Here is a 9168-nt window from a genome sequence, read left to right as displayed (position 1 = left end):
TAATCATCGATCAGGGTCCTTCTGGCAGCCAGCTCCCTTTCTGAAGCTATCTGATGGCCCCAACCACCAGTCACCTCATTAGCATACAAAGGACACTCATCACTCCTGGATACTCCAAGGGTTTTAGGAGCTCTGTGCCGGGAACTGAGGGACAAAAACCAAATATGCGGTTGTCATAATCTGCCACTTTGCATACACTATCTCCTTTAATATCTTCCTGATCATAATTCTGTGAGGTCAATGCTGTCATCCTCATTTCAATGATTAGGAAAAGGTCGCTCAGAGAGGATAGTGGACTTGTCCAAGGCATCACAGGTTTCAAGCCAGGTTCTAAACATTCCAGAACCTGCCAGACCCAAAGAAGGGATGGGTTCACCTTGCCCAGCATGGACTGAAAAGAAAACATATCCCTTGTGGGCATCACCCTAAAGCCAGGGGCACAGGAATCCAGCCTCATTGATGGAGCTGGTATTATTGACCCTGGGTGAGAAGTTACCGGGAAACTGACTTGGGCACCAAGGAGGGAAGATGGCTGTGTTTGTTTATTCTCACTTATTTAAAGGACTTTTGAGCAACTGCGTGAAAGAGGGAGCAAAGTGATCTCATGCTTTGGTCCACATAGCCAGACCACTTCTAGATCAAGTAGGAACATGCCTCCGGAGTCCAGTTGGCAAACTGCCAGGGAAATAGCCCTGGCGCTTAAGCGTGGAGAAGTCTAAATGACAGGAGGACGGATCTGCATCCCTATTTTAGATTTTGGAAACTTAAAGCTGAGAGAGGCGAAATGACTTGCCCAGGGCCACACAGTCCCCGGGCCAGAGTGCCGGAGTCAGGCACTGGACCCCAGTCCATGCGACCGCATGGTGTGTGATGTGTCCACAGTGTGTGGTTGCCCACGGAGTGGCGTAAGGCACCAGGGTCTGGGTATCTTCCACAGAAGCCACAGACTTCTCTCTCACAGCAAGAAGCTCCCACAGGATTGATGATTCTGCAGCCTCCTGCCTACGACTCTTTCTATTCTGGGTGCAGGGCGTGCAATTAGCATAAATCTGAATAAATTTCTCATTTTTAACAGAAAATAGAAATACATGAAAAAAGAGCTTAAAAAGCTCATGTTAACTAGTGAAATTGTGTATCGTCCTGCTTTAGATTCTACCGCCCTTACTTCCTTCTGCCAAGAAGCCCGTCTTTGCCATCTAAGGAATTCTTCATCCTTCAAGTCCCAGCTGAAAGGTCATGTCTTCTACAGAGTTTTCCCAAAGGCATCCAGGGAAGAGTTGATGGCTTTTCCCTTCACGCCTCCCTGGACTGTGTACATCCTTTACATTCTATCACGTGTATTCTAACACACCCCGAAGTGAGCCACCTGAGGTTGTTGTGTCTCAAGTCCATACCCTCAGCAGATTTGTTCGGCTAAAAGCCTCTAGAAAGTTCTCTCAGTGCTGCAGGTGCCCTGGCACTCTGTCTGCAGCACCCAGGCTCAAACTGGGGGATTCCACACCCCAAGCTTGTTTGCACAATTTCCTTCTGACTCTGCTCTAAGGGTCTGCCCAGCCTGGGACTGGTCTCAGTGCTGTGAGGACACCATTCTGTGTCAACACTAGCTTGGTGGTTAGCCCAAGCTGCAGAGGGTCTTCCAAAGAGTCCAGATTATCCGATCTCAGCCCCCAAATGTAAGCCAGATGGCAACCCTGAAGACCCTAGCCTTGCCAGCCTACTGGGCTAAGCCTGCTTAATTGACATCCTAATCTAGATATCTGCATTTCTCCTAGCCAGCCTTTGTTCTTATCTCCTACTTCCTCTGAGTGCTCACCCTCGAGCTATCTTTTCTTCCCATGTCTCCTCCACACCCCCTTTTTTTTTCCCACAGCCACCCACTGTCCCATCTCCACGTTGGACACCAGCCTGATTACTTCTCTGCCCCAGATTATCACACACACGAGGCTCTGTATGTAACAGACTGTGACTGAAAGTTTAGAGCAATGATGGGTGGTTATTGCACATCACACAGGACAGGCGACAGCCTCAACTTGAATATTATCCTAAAATCCGGTATAATCCTAAAATCCCTCGCAGGAAGAATTTCTCGCTGGCCACATCCTCCCACACTGCTGACTCCTTTCCCTGCTGTTTTCCGTCCATGACGGCCTCCCCAGCCCCTCTCAGTTCCCTGTCTTACCATTCTAAATCCCCTCTCAATTAAGAGACTTCAGGTTTCTGGTCCCTCCTCTGCTTTTATCTCCTTTTAGCTCCTGGGCACAGCTGGGCACACCCGCACGCCCCACACGTTCAGCAAAGGGTTCTCCATTCCTGGTCACTGTCCTTGAGCTGCACCGAAAACACAGAAGGCATTGACATTACCACTGCCCTTCATGAGACCCAATTCTAGGTCAGGGATGCCTCCCCTGGAACAAAGGAAATCCCAGGGATTGTGCATTGTTTTTCTTTCTATGCTGTCTCCTGTGTAGGGCTGAAAGGAACTCAAGGTCAGAGACCGTCTAACTCATCTCACCAATCCCGTTTCTGCCTAGAACTAGGGAAAGATGATGGGAAGAGTGAAGAGATAAATGGGTGGATGACGACATAGTCCACAAACCAAGCGAAAGGCAGGAAGGAGCACGGGGGACACTTTGGAGTTGGGGTTGGCCACGTGTTTACTCATTATCACATTACTCATTCCTGGGGGGACCCAGTTGCAAAAAATCACAGATCTATTTCATTGGTATGGAGCAGCTCATGTGAAAAGTCACTGAGGTAGATGACATTAGTGCTTAGTAGATATTTGCTATCCATGCTCCGTGGGCAGAATATACACTCCATGCCCACAGACTTGGCCTTGGCCACGTGAGTTGCTTTGACCAATGGAAGCCGAGTGGAACCGACAATGCGGCCATTCTGAGCAGACAATTTAAGACGCGTTGCCTATTTCTGTTCCTGCTTTTATGCTCCCAACATAGGCCTTGAGAAGAGCTTGCTCCAGGAAGTACAAGAATTGAAGACGCACGGAACAGATCTGAACCCAAGCCCAGCGGAGCCACAGCTGACTCACAGATCAGTGACAGGGAAGAGCCATTTGTTGTCGTAAGCCACTGAGTTTTGGGGGGTTGTTTGTTATCCAACATACACTGACTAATAAGGTCATCTAGTACAACCTCTGTCCAATGCATCAACCCAACTTCTCACCATTTCTGCCAATTTAAAATCAGGCCTCAGCTTGTGCACTTCCAGCAATAGGGGGTTCTCTACCTACCAAGAGTGAGATAGTTAGACCCAACCCATCGCCTACCTGAGTTTGATCACTGGTCCAACTCCCTCTGTCCCCGCTTCCTGGCCTCCCGGAGTAAGACCATCCCAATACACCTGGCAGAGATTGAAACGGTATGGTGTTTCAATCCACCTCCCCCTCTGACCCCCAGCTGTTCCTATACACCATGGCCCCCTGTGTCTTCACCTCTCTACTTACTCTTCTTGCCTACTGTCCTTCACAAATGCAAGGTCTAGAACTGACCACTGCAGCCAAGCAGTATGACCAGGGGCCAGACTCTTGCCTCTACTGGTCTAGACCATCTGTCTCCACGAGAAACACTTGGTTAGAAGCAGACTGTGGAGCTGGACAGACCTGAGGATAAATCGCCGCCTTGCCATCACCTGCTGTGTCACCTTGGATACACCATTTCATTTCTCAGAACCCTACCTTACTCATCCGAAAAGGAGGACAATCGTCACCTCCCCCTCACAGAGCCGGTGTGACAGCAGAAAGCAGTAATATGCAGCATGCACTTAACACAGTGCCCAGCACACAGAAAGCACTCAGTCTTAGCTGAATAGTTACAAGAGCGATTGTTTACTCTGGATGCCAATTGAACTAACGACACCTACATTTCTTGAATAATGTTTTCTTTCAGAGAGGGATTTAACATTTTTTTTAATATTAAAGCACTCAATAACTTCCAGTTATATGAAAAAAAAAATAAGTCCTGGGGATATAATGTACAGCCTTGTGACTATAATTAACAACAGTGTATTGCATTATTGGAAAGTTGCTAAGAGAGATCTTAAAAGCTCTCGTCACAAGAAAAAAAAAAAGAATTCCGTAACTATGTGCGGTGATGGATTTTATTTATTTATTTATTTTCAACGTTTATTTATTTTTGGGACAGAGAGAGACAGAGCATGAACGGGGGAGGGGCAGAGACAGAGGGAGACACAGAACCGGAAACAGGCTCCAGGCTCTGAGCCATCAGCCCAGAGCCCGACGCGGGGCTCGAACTCAAGGACCGCGAGATCATGACCTGGCTGAAGTCGGACGCTTAACCGACTGCGCCACCCAGGCGCCCCAATGCGGTGATGGATTTTAAAGTAGACTTATCGTGGTGGTCATTTTCTAATATATGCAAATAGCAAATCATTATATCGTCCATCTAAAGCTGATATGATGTTGTAGGCCAATGATGCCTCAATTTAAGACACAAACAGAAAGGAGAAAAATTCATACGATATCAGAAAGAGCAAAGGTAGACTATTTGATCACCCGCAGACAACACTGTTAAAATATTAGCTAACACCTGTTTGTGTGGACGTTTAATTTGGAGCCAGATAAACTCTACACCTCACCTTGCTCCGCCTGTCCTGAGGGAGGTAGCTGATGGCAGAGGGATGGGGCAGCCTTGGGAGGTCGTGCAGCCTAAGTGTTCAAGCCCTACTTCATCACTTGCTACCGTGTGGCCTTGACTTAGTAACCTTACCTTTTGGATCCCAGTTGCATTTTTGATAAGTGAAGGTTTTTTTGTTTTTTTTTTAAACAGCTTTATTAAGGTGTGATTCACGTATCATTTAATTCACCCTTAAGGCGTACAACTCAATGGCTTTGGGGGTAGTTGCAGAACCTGATGTGAGGTTGCCAGCGTCTTCCAAAAGGCCCTCAGTGTCATTTCTCCTCCTAGGCCTTCACCCTCCTCTCACAGAAAGTGATGATGTCTGTGAATGCCACTCATTTGGTCCCTTAGAGGGTATGTATTACTGAAGACCTCCTACTCCATCCTCCCCCAAGCGCTGCTCTGGGCCTGTCGATGCAAGCTTGATCTGATGGACACGGCCCATGGCTTCATGCAACTCACAGACAAGGAACATAAACAGGAGACTCCCAGAGTAAGAGCGCCCCGAAGGACAGGTCCAAGGGTACCTGGGGAAAACTGCTTTAAGGGGCGGCTAGGGTAAGCCTCCAAGAAGAAAGAGAATGAAAGGGAGCCAGCTGTTAAAAGAGCTGCACAGAACATTCCAGGCAGAAATAGTAGCAAGAGTGATGGGAATAAACTTGGCTTCTCAGGAAAACAGACAGGGAGGCCAGTGTGGCTGAGGGGTGGCGAGCAGGTGGACAGGTAGGAGACCGGTAGGGGAGGCAGGCAGAGGCAAGTGCTGAGGCCTATTAGCCAGGGAGCAGGGTTCAGATTTTGCTCCAATTGAGGAGGAGCATTTTTGGAGGAAGTGACAAAAAGGAGGAAGCATCCTGGCTGTGAACGTGCTTTGTAAGATACGTGAGAGGTGACACGTTTGCTTTTCTGGGGCCCAGTGAACACTTAATCCTCCAGGGGCTCAGTCTTCTCCGTTGGGGCCTGTCTTGATACTCTGGGCAAGTGGACACGCCTTGGAGCTAAGTGAGCAGCAACTTGTTCTTGTCACTTCCTTTCCTATTTACCTTTCCAGGCCCTGGTAGGCTCCGCCCCTGGATCCTGACCTTTCCCAGGACCTCCCTATCTGAACCGCTGGCAGGCAGGCAAGGGTGACATTCACCACTTGGCTGTGCAGCCAGGGACGGGCACCACCCTGGGCAGGCCCTGGCAGAATCAGGGCCTGGAAGGGAGGAAGCAGTGAAAAATCTCCGGAAAAAAAGGAAAGACGGATGCCGGGTGGGACCCTGGAGTTCAACTGGGGAAACTGAGGGCCAGAGAAAGAAAGTGGCTCGTCTGAGGTCATACAGCAAGTTGGAAGCCGTTGGGACTAGATCCGTATGAGGTTCTCTCATTAGGCCAGTAATCAGAGCGGGCCTGGAGCTGAACAGGAGCGGGCCTGGGCCAGTAGCAGTTTATAACCACCAAGCTTCCGCTGCCTGCCAGGCCCTGTCCTAAGGCATTTATTTACACGTTTAACTTCACTTCTCACAACGACCCTATGAAGCAGGGATCATTAGATGGCCGATTTCATAGCGAAGGACATAGGGAAATCGGCTTAGCTACTGGACAAGATTCACACTCCGATCTCCTGCCCCCACAGAGCCCCACACTTAACCACACTACCAAAGTGAGGCTCAGAGAGGGGGATGACTCAGTCAGGGTCTCCACGGCTCACTCACGCTCCTGCTGGAGTCTCTGCCCCGAGGCTTCCCTTCTCAGGCACCTCTTAACAGCACCCCTCAGGCACCTCTTAACAGTACCGCCACAAAGCACAGGGAAGGCTTTGGCACGGAAAACACTGGGTGAGTTGAAACTAACTGTGGTAACAAGTTTTGCTTTAATGTTGCAGATTCATCTGGTAAGTGTGAGGGGAACAGAAAGGACTTGCAGGAAGGAAGCAGCTCGAACATCCCAGCTGGTGGCAGGTGTAGCAGAACGTGGGCTCTGGGCGAGGTCACGGAGTGCTGGTTGGAAATCTACGGGACCGTCAGCAAGTCATTTAGCGGCACTCAGCCTCAGTTTCCTTATCTAGAAAAGAGCTGGATCAACTCAACTAGTGATCATCAAATGGCAGTTGGCCATGGACGTGTAGCAAGCATTCGGCAGAGGATCTGGCCCATGCTAAGCACTAGATCAATGTTAGTAATGGTGATGGTGATGGTGAAGATGTTGACGGTGATGATGGTGATAATGATAATGGCCATGATAATTTTGTAAAAAAAAAAAAAAAAGTAGAGAGAGTGATTGGATGGCTCCAATAACCAGAGTCCCTCACCCGAGCATAAGTCCTTTCCATTGCCAATGCAAGGAAGACCCACCAAGAGGAGTGGACACACCTCTGGATGGGGACACCAATGCGCTGAATCCTTGTTTCTACAGTCCTTGCACACAACCCTTCTGTTCAAACTCTTCTTCCAGACAAATAGTTGTGGCCACATTTATCTCCAATACCCCAGTACCAACTGGGTGTCCTGGAGTTAGCACCGGTTCACACAGGTTTGAAGCTCAGTCCTCCACAAGCTGTCCCCACTCCAGATGCCAACCACAAATCTCGGGAGCCACCCGCACATCTGACCAGCTGACGATAAATATGTAGGTGCCCGTGATTCCCTCAGGTTTGATAATTCTCTAGAATAACTCACAGAACTCATTGAAAGGACTAGACTTATGATTACAGTTTTGATATATAGGATACAAATCAGCACCAGCCAAGTGAAGGGACACAGGACGAGGTCTGAAGAGGGAGACACAGAGATTCTATGCCTTCTGTTTGTGGAATCCAGACACATCACCTTGTCGGCACATCAATGTGTTCACCAACCAGGAAGCACCACCATGCCATGATGTCAGTGTTTTTATTGGGGTTTCACCAACATGTGAGCATGATTAAGTAAATGATTGGCCACATAACTGAACTCAATCTCCAACACCTCCCACCCCCCACTCGCCGAAGTCAGATATCTAGGGTCCCACCTAGAGTTCGTTAGCATGACAAAGACACTTCTTTCAGGAAATTCCAAAGGTTTTTGGAGCTCTGTCCCAAGACAAAAATCAGATATCTTCTTTACTTTACCACACTTCCCTGGGTAGAGCCTCTCTCCTCTCCTCCCCAAAACCTTGATTGAATTTTCCAGGCTCTGAATTTATTGTTTTCAACCTGGGAGGCATCTTGTCCCTGGAATAACCCCTTCAGGAGTTGAGCTCATCATTCCGCTCTCTACATATGGATTTATTCTGTTCACTTTTAGGTACCCCAGACTCCCTAAACCTCCTTCTGATCTAGATCCTGAGCCTTAGCCCCAAACCCCACTTCTCAGGCTAAGGCCAAGGCCCTTCACTTGCTTATATCATCTCTTGGATCTGCCCAGATTCCACATCTCACCCAGCCACTGCCCAAGACCTCTTGCTGTGCTTTCTTGGCTCATCCCAACTTCAGATCCTGAGCCTGCCAAGTCCTGCCAAGTCTAGAATCTGGCTTGAACAGAATCTTAAAAAGGCATAAGTCCAATGGCTGATGGCACATTTCCATACCTTCCATTTCCTAGTTGGATGGCCTTGAGTATATCACTTCACGTCCAGAAGGTCACATTTTCTCATCTGGAAAACAGAAACATATCTTCCGTTAGTCAAGATTCAGCTAGGCTTTGCTGCAGTAACAAATACCTCTTAACATAACATCCAAACGTAACAGAGGTTCGTTCTCGCTCACACCCTCACTCCTAGCACTGCTGTATCCAGTAACTATGTCATCTAGAGCACATGGTCTCCATGTCACCAGGGCTGTGGGAATAGAAGGGATGGAGGAGGTCTACTGGCTGTCAGTTGCGTTGGCCCAGAAGTGACCCATGTCGCCTCCACTCACAAGCTGCTAGACCACAGTCATCACATGGCTGTCACATACCTGCAAGGATTGTAGGGGGATGTCTATGCGTTATTTGGCAAGTGCCAACAGCCTTCTCCACAGGTTCAATGATTCACTGGGAAGTTGGGAAACTCAAGAAAGCTCATGGATGTGAAAACTCCAGCCACACAGCAGATGATCCCTAATCAGTCTTCTGATTTCACAAAGGGCCTCTGTTTTGCTCTGTGAGCCCCTTGGTCTTGATAAGAGGGGTGGGTCCCATTTGTGCTCTTTCATAGTGGAGCCTTCTTGCTTACCGGCTGCCAGGGTGAGACAGGTCCTAGTGATCAGGCCTCTGGGGCAGTTCAGACCTGGCTGAGACAAGCCTTGCAGAGATGTATTCCCTGGATTTCTCCCAACTACCCACCCCACCACCACCTCCCCAGGTTGGAGATCCTGACTTCTTAGCCCTTAAATCAAAGCCATAGGCAGGGCTTATAGCACGGATCTGTACCTCTGCAGCCAGAGAGCAAAAATGATCTGATGTAGTGCTTTTGCTTTCTATTTTTCTGGCGAAGTTTGCTTTGCGCAGCTGTAACCGAGTTAGTGGAATGGAAAGGAACACAAAACACGGAGCCAAGGTAACGACAACAACAA

The 9168-nt window shown here is 48.7% G+C and overlaps 1 long non-coding RNA gene across 1 annotated transcript; it reads right to left on the bottom strand.

The window, feature by feature from the left end:
• Positions 1–1387: 1387 nt before the first annotated feature.
• Positions 1388–8823, bottom strand: LOC123379503. The gene is made up of 3 exons (XR_006583975.1): positions 8572–8823; positions 8202–8267; positions 1388–2328 (listed from the first exon to the last, which is right to left on the bottom strand). It is a non-coding gene; the product is annotated as an uncharacterized LOC123379503 (long non-coding RNA).
• Between the last annotated feature and the right edge of the window lie 345 nt (positions 8824–9168).

Source organism: Felis catus, chromosome A1, assembly GCF_018350175.1.
Source record: "Felis catus isolate Fca126 chromosome A1, F.catus_Fca126_mat1.0, whole genome shotgun sequence".
In the NCBI taxonomy this organism is placed as follows: domain Eukaryota; kingdom Metazoa; phylum Chordata; class Mammalia; order Carnivora; family Felidae; genus Felis; species Felis catus.
Note: the sequence above shows the minus strand (reverse complement) of the source record. Positions and strands in the feature narration are given on the sequence as shown.